This window comes from Trichosurus vulpecula, chromosome 7 (genome assembly GCF_011100635.1).
Source record: "Trichosurus vulpecula isolate mTriVul1 chromosome 7, mTriVul1.pri, whole genome shotgun sequence".
In the NCBI taxonomy this organism is placed as follows: domain Eukaryota; kingdom Metazoa; phylum Chordata; class Mammalia; order Diprotodontia; family Phalangeridae; genus Trichosurus; species Trichosurus vulpecula.
In genome coordinates this window covers 219,898,438-219,912,505 of record NC_050579.1, presented here as the reverse complement: position 1 = coordinate 219,912,505, position 14,068 = coordinate 219,898,438, and the positions used below count along the sequence as shown (strand labels likewise).

The window sequence follows — 14,068 nt, the reverse complement described above, 5'->3', positions numbered from 1 at the left end:
TTAAAAAATTATTAGTGGTAACCAAGTCAAGTATTATTCACTTTTTACCTTCTAGCTTTCACATTTAAACAACAATTGAACTAAAGAAAAAGAAAACATTGATATCAATCTGTTAGGAGTAGGAGGTAGGTAGAATTATCACAACAGAATTATTGAACATAAAAATGAAATTTTAAGCCCATTTATTTGCTTGGTGTCTTGGTTTTAAGAAATTTGTAAACCACAAGAATCAATAGATTACAGTGTTTGAGTTCCTTTTATTCATTAAAGAAAGCAGGTAAGTAATAAATATCAAAAACCTACTTAGACAATATCACTGTGGTTCTTGATAACAATAGATTTACAGTTTTGTCAATATCACAAAATATAATTTTAGCATTAAAGTATTAATTTTTATTTCAGAATACTTTAGAGACAAGATGATATCATAAGATGGTAGATTTGAGGACTCAAAAGGCCTGAGTTCAAGTCTTGTCTCAAATAATTATTAGTTGTATGACTCTAAAGTTACTTCGCCTCAATTTCCTTATCTGTAAAATGAGGGTATTTAACCTACTGGCTTCTAAGATCTCTCTAGATCTAAATCTATGACATTTATATTTGGAAAGCACAGTGTGCATGTGTGTGTGTGTGTGTGTGTGTGTGTGTGTGTGTGTGTGTGTTTGGATGTTGGGACACCTTTTAAGTTTGTACTTATTGCCTATACAGGAATGGTGTAAGGTAGTATGAGGAGATAAACACACATGTATAAAAATAAACATTTGTCTTTCTTCTTCTTTTAAAAGGGTTCAAAATTGAGTTTTGTCATCATATTTCTTAAACTTGTCTTCCAGAAATAGTTTTTATAAAAATATAGTTTCACTTCACAGAACTTATTTTTTTGAGTTGCAATAATATTGGGGTTTTTTTTGTTTACTTCCTGGAGGATCTGATGATAATGAAAATAGACTCTTACACAGTTGGCTGACAGTATGTCCATACACTAGATAATTAGGATTTCTAACCAAGTCAAATATTATTCACTTTTTACCTTCTAGTTTTCACATCTAAACAGCAATTGAACTAAAGATAAAGAAAACATTTATATCAATCTGTTAGGAGTAGGAGGTAGGTAGAATTATCACAATGGAATGACTGAACATAAAAATGAAATTTTAAGCCCACAAACCACTAAAATGACTAATTAGAGAAGATGGAAAGATTTCTGTATCAGAGAATATCAAATTCCCCTTGTCGAGGGAAGCTGAGGATCAGCCAAGGATATAATAAGAGGAATTCAAATCAAGACCAGGTCTATCTGTGGTTTATAACCAACCCCTTGTACCATTACTCTACAGTACATATATTGGCAGCTGGGTGGTGTTTCAACAATCTGGCTAGTAGCCTCTGTGGGGATGTAAGATCCACCCACAGCCAGCCCCCGGAAAGATGCCAACAGCACAGGTTCTTTTGATCTGCTTAAATAAGGAAAGCAAGGTGAAGGGGTTGACAAGTTTACTTTAATCCAGTGTACAGACAGCATTCACTTAGTTCAGGGGAAAAAGCCAGCACCTTGAACTTCAGAACAAAATACAAACAAATTACAAACATCAACAGACAGACCCAATACAGATTCATAGATACCAACATCTAGGTTCAGCCCGGGAGCTCAGAACAAGGGCTGGCCCAGAGTCACGTGAGCCACCACTGCTGTGGGTAAGAAAGCTCCAAAGAACAGACAGCCAACCCCTGGTTTTTATATCTTTTTCAGCTTCAGGGGTGAGTCACACATGAGACTCACCAACGTGACCTAGAATCCTTACAGAGAGGCGGACTTAAACCCACATGGTCTAAAAGCCTCTGCTCTCCCAGATAGGTAAACTAGGCCCTCCCTGGAGTTAGCCCAAACTTGGGCCCCACCTTAGTTACCAATCCACACCCACTAAGGTTTTACACCTAATAGGGGTTTGGGCCTGGAGCGTAGCACCTAGTAAGACACTGAATTAATCAAAGGAAACAAAGGCCAAACTCTTCAAGGGCACTTGTTGAACTAAGTGCTAAGGAGCCCATTTTGATTACCAACACAGGTGGCAATGGCAGATAGAATGTTGCACCTGGAGTTAGGATTACCTAAGTTCAAATACAGTGTCAGACACATACTGGCTATGTGACCCTAGATAAGTTATTTAACCTCTGCCTGCCTCAATTTCCTCAACTGTAAAATGGGGCTAATAATAGCACCAGGTTTGTTGTGAGGATAGTCAATAAACATTTATTAAGTTTCTACTTTGTGCTAGGCATTATGCTAAGACCTGAGGATTATTGTTGTTTGTCCTTCATTCTTGAAGAGGACCATGGCATCAGGAAGGTGATGTCATGACTTGAAAATGAATTGGATTTAGCTAGGTGGGGCTATGCAAGGTCACCAGCTTCAGTTTTTCCTTCGAAGCCATCTGAATCCAGTAGCAAGATATAGATTAGGATGACTGGAGATGTCCCTGGATGCAGTGGGAGACCTTGATCTTCTTAAGCTAAGGTCTTTACAACAGGTCTCAGTCTGACTGCAATGCCCATTCAGTGACTAAGGCAAGGTAAGAAATGAGGCAAAAAAATAATCGTTCTGGGAGAGGAAGACCCTGAGGGTTTCTGGGGAAAGCAGAAACAAGTGCTACATGTACTCAGACACTGAGCAATAAGAACCTAAACAACGAACCAAAAAGGGTTAGGCTGGAACCAATTGTTGGCCAATCAATGAGGGCTCGAATGATTTAGATTTAAGGCATAGTTCTTAAAAAAGAAACATAGCCCATAGACTTCAAGATATCTTGTGAGGTTTCAGCAGTCAAAATATATATATTTTAAGCTATATTTCTTAAGAAATACAGAAATATAGGGGGCGGAGCCAAGATGGCAGCTGGTAAGCAGGGACTAGCGTGAGCTCTATACCGAGTCCCTCCAAAAACCTATAAAAAATGGCTCTGAACCAATCCTAGAACGGCAGAACCCACAAAACAGCAGAGGGAAGCAGGGCTCCAGCCCAGGACAGCTTTGATGGTTTCTGGCTGAGGTCTATCCCACACGTACCTGGGAGCTGGGAGCTGGGAGCTAGAAACGGAGTGGAGCAGAGCCCAGCCTGAGCAGCGTGGACCATCCAAACCATAAGCCGGGCAGAGGGGGCCCTAGCACCCTGAATCAGTGAGCTGCGGCAGTTACCAGACTCCTCAACCCACAAACACCAAAGACTGCTGAGAAGGTTAGTGGGAAAAGCTGTGTGAGTGGAAGGAATTCGAGGTTTGGCTTCCAGCCCTGGGGGCAGCGGAGGTGGGGCAGCCAAGGGTGTTGTTACTTCCGGTCCCAGGCACAGCCTGCTGAAGATCTAAGCCCAGTTCGGGTTGGGGGTTGGGGAAGGAGCAGTGCTGGTGTGGCAGAGCTGTCACCTCCCCCCCAAACGTGGAACTTAGAACTCTCTAGTCTACAAGCAGTCATACCCCACTGAAAAACTCAAAGGTCAAGTTAGTTGGCTGGGAATACGGCCAGGCAGCGAAAACGCACAGAGATTCAGTCTCAGACTCTGGATTCTTTCTTTGCTGACAAAGAAGACCAAAACATACAGCCTAAAGAAGTCAATAAACTACAAGAGCCTACACCAAAAGCCTCCAAGAAAAACATGAACTGGTCCCAGGCCATGGAAGATCTCAAAAAGGAGTTGGAAAAGCAAGTTAGAGAAGTAGAGGAAAAATTGGGAAGAGAAATGAGAAGGATAAGAGAAAACCATGAAAAACAAATCAATGACTTGCTAAAGGAGACCCAAAAAAATACTGAAAAATACACTGAAGAAAACAACACCTTAAAAAACAGACTAACTCAAATGGCAAAAGAGCTCCAAAAAGCCAATGAGGAGAAGAATGCCTTGAAAGGCAGAATTACCCAAATGGAAAAGGAGGTCCAAAAGACCACTGAAGAAAATACTACTTTAAAAATTAGATTGGAGCAAGTGGAAGCTAGTGACTTTGTGAGAAATCAAGATATTATCAAACAGAACCAAAGGAATGAAAAAATGGAAGACAATGTCAAATATCTCATTGGAAAAACCACTGACCTGGAAAATAGATCCAGGAGAGATAATTTAAATATTATTGGACTACCTGAAAGCCATGATCAAAAAAAGAGCCTAGATATCATCTTTCAAGAAATTATCAAGGAGAACTGCCCTGATCTTATAGAGCTACAGGGCAAAATAGAAATTGAAAGAATCCATCGATCGCTTCCTCAAATAGATCCCAAAAAGAAATCTCCCAGGAATATTGTTGCCAAATTCCAGAGCTCCCAGATCAAGGAGAAAATACTGCAAGCAGCCAGAAAGAAACAATTTGAGTATTGTGGAAACACAATCAGAATAACCCAAGATCTGGCAGCCTCTACATTAAGAGATCGAAGGGCTTGGAATACGATATTCTGGAGGTCAATGGAGCTAGGATTAAAACCTAGAATCACCTACCCAGCAAAACTGAGTATCATGCTCCAAGGCAAAATATGGATTTTCAATAAAATAGAGGACTTTCAAGCTTTCTCAGTGAAAAGACCAGAACTGAATAGAAAATTTGACTTTCAAACACAAGAATCAAGAGAAGCATGAAAAGGTAATCAAGAAAAAGAACAAGAAAAAGAATTACAAGGGACTTACTAAAGGTGAACTGTTTTGTTGACACTCCTACATGGAAAGATGACAAGTATGATTCATGAAGCCTCAGTATTAGGGTAGCTGAAGGGAATATGCATACACATATGTTTATGTATATATATGGGTGAATGTGTATGTATGTATATATCTATGTATGTATATATATATATGGAGAGGGAGAGAGAGAGAGCGGACACAGGGTGAGTTGAAGATGAAGGGAAGATATCTAAAAGAAATAAAATCAAATTAAGGGATGAGAGAGGAACATACTGAGAGAGGGAGATAAGGAGAGATAGAATGGGGTGGATTATCTCGCATAAAGGTGGTAAGAGGAAGCAGTTCTGTGGGAGGAGGGGAGAGGGCAGGTAGGGGGGGGATGAGTGAACATTGCTCTCATCAGATTTGGCCTAAGGAGGGAATACCATACATACCCAATTGGGAATCCTACCCCATAGAAAAGAAGAGGGAAGAAGATAAAAAAAATGGGAGGGGATGATGGAGGGGAGGGCTGATGGGGGTGGAGGTAGTCAAAAACAAACACTTTAGAAAGGGGACAGGGTCAAGGGAGAAAATTTAATAAAGGGGGATGGGTTGGGAAGGAGCAAAATATAGTAAGTCTTTCACAACATGAGTATGGTGGAAGGGCTATACATAATGATACACATGTGGCCTATGTTGAATTGCTTGACTTCTTAAGGAGGGTGGGTGGGAAGGGAAGAGGGGAGAGAATTTGGAACTCAAAGTTTTAAAAATAGATTTTCAAAAACAAAAAAAAATGTTTTTACATGCAACTAGAAAATAAGATACACAGGCAACGGGGCGTAGAAATTTATCTTGCCCTACAAGAAAGGAAGGGAAAAGGGGATGGGAGGGGAGTGAGGTGACAGAGGGGAGGGCTGACTGGAGAACAGGGCAACCAGAATATACGCCATCTTGGAGTGGGGGGAGGGTAGTAATGGGGAGAAAATTTGTAATTCAAAGTCTTGTGAAAATCAATGCTGAAAACTAAATATGTTAAATAAATAAAAAAAAGAAATACAGAAATATATACAAAAATATTTTCTTAAGAAATATATAGAGTATATAAATGAAATTAATAATAATTCTTTTTACAAATTGAATTGTTGAAAAGGCATCATTTGGTTTTTCTACACTCACTAATACAAAGATAACTTTATGAACTCCTCCCTCCCTTCATCAAAACCAAAGGGTTAAGAAATAGTAATTAAATGGGCTAAATTGTTATATATCTTTGGGAGTGTCAGGGAAGCTGAGCAAGTTCACAGTAATTTGTCATCAATAAAAGATTACTTATGTTAAAAGATTACTTTTTCCTTGTCAGACTTCACTCATGCCACACTCAATAGACATTCAATAAATATTTATTTAATAATAGATTCATTGTGTCACAAATACACAATGAACTGGGCCCAGAATAAAACAATCCTAGGAAATTATACAGTGTTGACCCCAACCTTGAATGAGGGCCCGTCTTTTTAACAACAATATTTAGTGTAGTTAACAATGATTGTAGAACAACGAATCATGGTATAAGAAAGTTTCAGAAGCATTAAATTTACGAATGGCCCAAAGGGCAATAAAGAGGGTCATTGCTCCCTATTATCATCAGAATTAAATAAAAATTCCTCTGTCTTACATTTAAGGCTCCTCATAACCTGCTCCCTCCCTAACTTTACAGTCATTTTTTGTACATTACTCCCTTCCATGCACTACAAGATCCAACAATGGTAACCCAGTTACTGTCTCTTGCAGATGAAACTCCGTTTTCTGAGCCTTTGAATTAGCTGTCCTCCAAGAGGATGGATGGTTAAGTTTGTAGTCAGCAGGGAAGCAACCGGTAGAAAGGAAGAAATTGAAAATAAGTGATCACCATCTGGTGACAGAAGCAACAACTGGTTGGAGGGGATAGGATTGAATGGGATCATTTGTGAAGGTAAAGGGGTTAGCCTTTGTAATGAGTAAGGCTACCTCTTCATGTGAAGTACAGGTGAAGAAGGAAATAGTAGCAAAAGGGATATGGATGATATGAAATGAAGAAGAGGGTAGGAAAGGAAGCTCTTGGTAGATAGCCTCTTTTATCTTTCCTGCAAAATATGAGGAAAGATTCTCAATTGAGTGGTAGGGGAGAGAGTGAGTATAATAGTAATTAAGGTGGGACTTTTTGTTTTGCTTCTCTTAAGTGCCTTTAATGATTCTGGCCTTTGTTTGAATGGGGCAGATGAAGTGGGATCTTTTTGTTTTGGAGTATTTCTCAGCACTGAGACAATTGGGAGTCATTGACTTGTATATGATGTGAACTTTCCCAGACCCAGCCTGGGTGAGGTCAGAACCCTCAGGGCTCCAAACTGGATATAATTGAGGAGAGCTTGGCATTTGATTTTTGGAGCACACTCATGGAAGGAGTGTTGAGACTCTGGGCAAGCTGCAAACTGCCCTCCAGCTTTGCAACCCAGATGTTGGTTCTTCTCTGGTAATTATGAATTGTGATTTGAATCAGATATGGTCTGTCTGTTGATATTTGTAATTTCTGTTTGTATTTGCTCTGAAGTTCAGGGTGCTGGCTTTTCCCCCTGAACTAAGTGAATGATATTTGTATGTTTGATTAAACTGAGATTGATAATCCCTTAAAGTTACTTTCCTTGGTAAAGCAGATCAAAGAACCTGTGTTGGCAGCTTTCCGGGTGCCGGTTGGTGGTGGATCTTACACCCCTGCAGCAGCTGCTAGCAAGATTATTGAAATAGGGAGCCATGATATGTTTGAGTAGGGATGAAAAGGTTTAGAAGAATTGTTGTGGAAAAAATAGTGAGTTGGTAAGGAAAGTATAATAGGATTTCCTAGCATCAGTGAGGGCCCAGTTAAGGTTGTGTAAGATAAATTTTTGCTGGACCAAACTAAAACAGTTGCATGTTCTTTTCCACTTTTGTTCAGCAGCATGTGTGTAGGCACAAAAGTTGCAGATGAAGGAAGTGATCCAAGACTGAGGCTTGGCAAAGTACAATCACCAATATGATAATAGGGCTAGAGACTCCAAAGAAGATGATGATGTAGAGTTGGACTGCTTTACCAAAGAGTCAAGATGAGGAAAAGAGGATACAGTGACTACTTCAAGGATGATGACCTGGGAGAGAATTGAGGTAGTCAAGTGATTGGAGGTCATGGTGAAAGTAAAGAACATGTTTTGGTAAGGGAAATCAGGCGGAGACTTGAAATGCAGTAGATTATGGTCAGATAAGTGGATTTTGGAATTCTTGAACAAGGAGATTGGTGTATTGTGGGTGATCAGGAGATCAAAGCTGTGACTATCTTTGTGCATGGCTGAAGTAGGGTGGAGCAGTAGTTCACGGGAAATGAGTAGGCAGAGGAAGTGTATTTAGGGTATTTGAGGGAGAGTCAGCACTATGCATGAAGAAGTCCTCAAGTATAAGGGCAAGAGTTAAGGAGAGGAAAATTGTAAGCTAGGTACTAAACTCATTGAAGGAGAGAGCCAGGGAGTTCAGTAGATAACAGCTACCAAGATTTAGATTGTTTAGTGGATATGAACTGTGTGAATCTCGAAGGAGAAAAGATCACTGAGTAATGGAGGTAGGGGAAGAACCTTGGAGTAGTAATGGGGAACAACTGGGAACATACAAAGTTAAGATCAGAATTGGTTGCAGCTATCATAGACTTTACCAAGTAGCAGTAATAATAGCTCAACTAGAAGTTGTTCATTTTTATACTGTGACTGTCAGAGTATAAATTGTTCTTCTGATTCTGCTTACTTCACTATGTACTAGTTCATGTCAATCTTTCCATGTCTTTTAAAATCATCAATTTCCTGATTTCTTAAAACAATAGTATTCTTTCTCATTCATGTACCACAATTTATTCAGTTGTTCCTCATTTGATGGACATCCTCTCAGCTTCCGCTTGTTACTGTTTTGCCGCAAGAAAATTGCTGCTATAAATTTTCTCATAAATAAAGGGCCATTTACTTTTTCTTTGATTTCTTTTGAGCACAAGTCTAGCAGTAGTGTAGTTGGACCAATGAACATGTACTGTTTAGTAATTTTTTGTGTATAGCAACAAATTACTTTCCAGAACGTTTATACCTATTTACATATCCACCAATAATACACTTATGTGCCTATGTTTCCATAGCCCTTCCAACATTTATTATTTTCCTTTTTTTTTCATCTTTGGCAATTTGAAGGATATGTCTGAATTTAAGAATTGCTTTAATTTGCATTTTCTAATTAGTTGCTATTTGGAGTGTGTGTGTGTGTGTGTGTGTGTGTGTATGTATGTATAAATTTATTAGGGCCACAGATAGCCTGCTTTTCTTTCCTTAAGAAATGTCTGTTCATATCTTTAGAGAGATCAATTAGTGGAACAGTTTAGATACACAATGCACAGAAACTGAATCTAGCGGCTTAGTATTCAGTAGGCATAAACACCCCAGCTACTGGTATAGTGACTCACTATTTGACAACAGCTGTTGGGAAATTGGATATAAGTATGGAAGACAGTAGATTTAAATGAGCACCTCACACCTTATAGAAAGGTAAGCCCCAAATGGCACATGATCTAATATAAAAGGTTTCATCATAAAGAAAGTAGAGAAAAAGAAGGAAAAATACCTAACAGATCTGTGGATAGGATGGACTAGAAAAGATCACAGAAGATAAAATGGATAATTTTATGACAAAAATTAAAATATTTTTGAATGAGTAAATTAAAGGCAAGGTCAAAAGAGAAACAAAAGAGAAAAAATCTTAGCAGAAAAATTCCTCAGATAAAGTTCTCTTTCCTAAGATATATGAGGCACTGGTTCAAATTTATGAGAAAAAGTATAGTTAATTTGCTTCCCTGACTTGTTTCTCCTTTTCCAATCTAGATTTCACCATTTCCAAATCCTAACTCTAAAACTTATATGGTGTGTGATCCAGCAGAAGTCACTTAACCTCTCTCCACCTCAGTTTCTTAATCTATAAAAGAGTTGCGGTAGATGGCCTCTGAGATTCTTTCTGTCTTTAAACTGACTGCCCTACCATCCTGTCAAATTTTTATTCATACCAGGGATGCCAGTATGCATCAGTATTAAGAACACTGTATAATCAAACATATAAACAACAAAAATAGTAAAAAAAATGATTATTTCAATAGTTACAGAAAATATCTTTTAACAGAATAGAGTACTTATATTAAAAACTCAAAAAACAGGGGTGAAGTGCTCCTTCTGTAGCATAATCAAAACCCTATACAGTATCTAGTGTTAAGAACTAGCCTTCTTTGCAGTAGGGAAGCACTATTTTTATTTTTATTTTTGCAGTACATAAATGGATAAAACAAGGTGCTCCCTTTCTCCAAAGTTTTTTGATATAGTTCTGGAAATCCTAGCATATACTAGGAAATCTACTATAGAACAAGAGAACAAAATTAAATAGTGAAACATTGATGAAGATGAAAGAAAATGAAACTGTTTTGTACAGAACATTACCATCTATTTAGAAAATCCCAGTGAGTTAACAGATTCATCTCATTAGCAGGGTGCCAAAATAAATTTACAATAATAATTAACATTTATTCGTAGAACAAGAACAAAAATTAAAAAGGGAGGTAAAAATAGGAGAAATTGCATCAGAAATGACTACAATATGAATAAAATATTCCTTTTTTTTTGCCCACAAAAACACTGTAGGTTTTCAGGTAGCATTCAAATTACAATGTAAGATTTTTATAAATGCTCATAGGAGAAATTATTTCCCCATCTCCCATTCCCAAAGAAGTCTTGATAATAGAGATATGGCCAGGTATTGCTCTAATATGATGGAAAATATGATACTACTTGAATTAATTTATAGATTTGGTATATGTAAATCAAATTAATGAATGAATACTTTATAGAAACAGGAATAAGAAAAAAAATAATTGGCATAATAAAAGACCAAGAAGAACCTCAAAAGGATTAACAAGAAAAAGTATGAGTGAAATGGGCAAATTATTTATAGACTTCGAATATATTATAAAGCAGTGGTTATTACAATATGTGGTATTGGTTTAAAACATGGAAAAGTTGATCAGACTATATAACAAAAAATAGAATCAATTAAGAACAGTAGTCCAGAGTTTTATAAACCCAAGAACATACATTCCCTTTTAAATAACAACTGCTTGGAGGGAAAAGGAAAGAATTTTGGAAGAAACTAAGTTGAAACTAACATTTTACACCATCTACTATAGTAAGCTTAAATTAGATATGTTGTCTGAATATAAAAGTTCACTGAATTTGAAAAAAAAATAGAGAATTGTGAAGAGGCACAAAAATGATTAGGAAGGACATTCTGTTGAGAGGGGCAAAGATAAAATAAAGATTCAATAGACAATTTGAAGAAAATTTAAAAAAATTCTTTACTAATGAATGAAAACCATAAGACAAGAAACTTTCAAATGAGGAATATTTGTTATAATTTTCATTTAAAAATCTGATATCCAGGATACATAGAGAATTGACACAAATATATGACTAAGAGCCAGTTCCCAGTAGCCATATATTTTAAAAATTTGAACAGTTTTCAAAAGAAGAATTACACATTACAAATGATTATCTGAAACCTATTCAAAATGCCTAACAATAAGAGAAATACAAATTAAAACATTTCTGAGGTATTACCTCATACTAAAACATAATTGGTATGGCTAAACAAAAAATGGGAACATTGAATGTTAGTTGAGCTGTGGGAAGAGACGTACAATGATACGCTTTTGGTAGAACTGTGTATTTGTTCTAGCCATTCTCGTTGTAAAATTAGAATTATGAAAAAAGAGTGAAAAATTTTCATACTGTTTGATCCAGAGATACAACTGTCAAGCACATATCACAAGGAGGGCAAAGGTAGATCCAAAAATGCAATATTTAACAAATATTCATAGCAAGTATCTTTGTGGTATGAAACAATTAGAAACTTAGTAGATGCTCAGGGCCTGGGGAATGGCTTTAAAAATATTATAGATGAATATAATATAATATTCTTGGGCAGCAAGAATTAAGGACTATGAAGAATTCTGAAAAACAAGGGTAATCTTTATGAACTAATGAAGGGAAAATAAAACTACAGAATGAAAAGTATATAATACACAGAATGACTATGACAATATATTTGAAAAGATCACTAAAAGGAGGTTGAACTCTTGAATGCTTAAAAAATCAGTGATGGACTTGCCTCTCTCTTCATGGCTGAGATGCATGGGACCACCAGGACAAAATGTTTCATACTTTCTCAGAAGCAGTCACTGAAGGTTTCAGTCTCAGAATATTTTTTAAAAGTTTGGGCCACACCAAACTCATTTCCTCTTTTCCTCTTTTTGGACAGGCTTACTAGACTAGATTTGAGGCTTGCTGTGAATATGCTTTTGTAAAACATTTGACACATTCTGTCATTCTATCCTTGTGGACAATATGGAGAAGTATGGCCTAGAGCACAGTTCAGTTGGGTGTATTTCAACCTAACTGAAAAACCGGATTGAATGAGCATGCAATGGTTCAGTATTAATTTGGAGAAAGGCATCTAATATAGATGCAGAGGAATCTGCACTTGGCTCTATGCTAGATAACATTTTTACTAATACCTCAGATGAATGCATGGGTAAAATGGTTGTCTAAAGTGGTTATAATATACAAAGCTAGAACTGACAGGTAACACACTATAAGAGTATGATGGGGGAGTCACAGTTGGGTAGTAGTTTCCTTGTCTGAAAAAAAATTGTTATGTCTAGTGGATTGTGAGTCAATTAAGTGAAATGTTTGCCATCTAAGGTAATGAGATGTTAGGCTCAGACAAATGTCGTCTCCTATATCAGGCCCCTATTTATCGTTCCAGTTATTAGTGTTCTCCTCTTCCAGAAAATTACTTTCTGTTTACTTTACATATGTGTTGTATTCACTATCTGTCAATATTTCCCTTAGGAGAAGTTTTGTAGAGAAGCATTCTTTTGTTTTTGTCTTTGTATCTGCAACACTGAGCAAAGTGCCTAGCACAAAACAGATTTATAAATGCATATTTAATTGAACTAAAGTACATTAAGAGAGGCTTAATGTCTAGGACCAGGTAAGTAACAGAGCTGCTCTACTCTGCCTTGGTTATAACATATTTGAAATGTTGAGCTCAGTTCCGTTGGTACTACATTTTAGGAAGGTTGTTAACAAGCTGGGAATATCTACATATGGGCCAACAGGATGGTGAAGCATCTTGATATCATGCCACACAAGTTCTATCTAAAGGAAGTAAGCTTGAAGAGGCAAATGTTTAGATTGGGAAAATGATAGCTGTCATTTGAAAAACTGTCATGTGGCATCTGTATTAGGCTTGTTTTGCTTAGTTCCAGAGGATGGGAGCAAAGGGTAGAAGTTGTAATGAGATAAATTTGTGTTTGTTTCTAGGGGAAAAACATTATAATAATTAAATTTATCTAAAAGTTAAACAGATTAGCTTAGAGGTAGTAGATTCCCTCTCATTGGAGGTCATTAAGCAAAGTCATTATAAGTACTTTTGGAAGTATTGTAGATGGTATTTTGGTTCAGATTCAGCTTGGAGAAGATGGCCCCTGTGGTCACTTCCACTTTAGAGATTCTGTAAATTGTGTCATGAGGAAAATCATGAGCAAAATCATGGATGTGGGACAGAATAAAGCATTTTAAATGATACTAAGTAGTTTAATTGATCTGAAACAATTCAATATAGGAGAGCAGGCAGAGGTAAGCCTGAAAAGGTAAAAGAAATAAAACTGCGGAAGACCAATAATAGGACAAATGATGCTAAATCAAGTTCTTTCTCTCCTGAGTTTCATAAAAAACGCAGAAAATGCTCAATTTATATATTAGTTTTATCTAATATGAAGTGCAGGATGAGGAAAATAGGGAACCAACTGCAACCTCAGGTTAAGAGTGATGATTAAGCAATATTTATTAATCATTTGTTGATATATTTCAGCCCAGAGGCATTGCTATCTCAAAATCTCTAAGGAAGCTGAAATTGTTTCACTTATTTGTTTTTCACTTAACAGCAATATACTGTTTATAGGTGACAAAGCTCTAACTACTTTTAAAATTCAATTTTATGGCTTTTAATTTAATCAGAAAAATAGCTCATATACCAAATCCAATATCTGAATGTTAATAGAACTGGTCTGCCCACAACGTTATCCAAAAACAGTTTTAGTAAAAGATGTACACATTGTGTACTCATTATGTCACATCTTCAAGAAACTGATTCCTTCACAAAAGTCCTTATTTATAGTCTTCTCAGGGACATGGTGAAGAACAAGGGTCAGTAAATGATGGTCCAATAGGCCAAATCTAGCCTGTTACCTGTTTTTGTACATTTTTACAAACGAATGTAAAAAGTATC

The 14,068-nt window shown here is 36.9% G+C and overlaps 1 protein-coding gene across 1 annotated transcript in view; it reads right to left on the bottom strand.

Annotated features, from left to right (window-relative positions):
* The window catches only part of KHDRBS2 (KH RNA binding domain containing, signal transduction associated 2), an 886,124-nt gene that overhangs the window by 228,384 nt on the left and 643,672 nt on the right, over window positions 1–14,068 (bottom strand). The window lies entirely within an intron of this gene.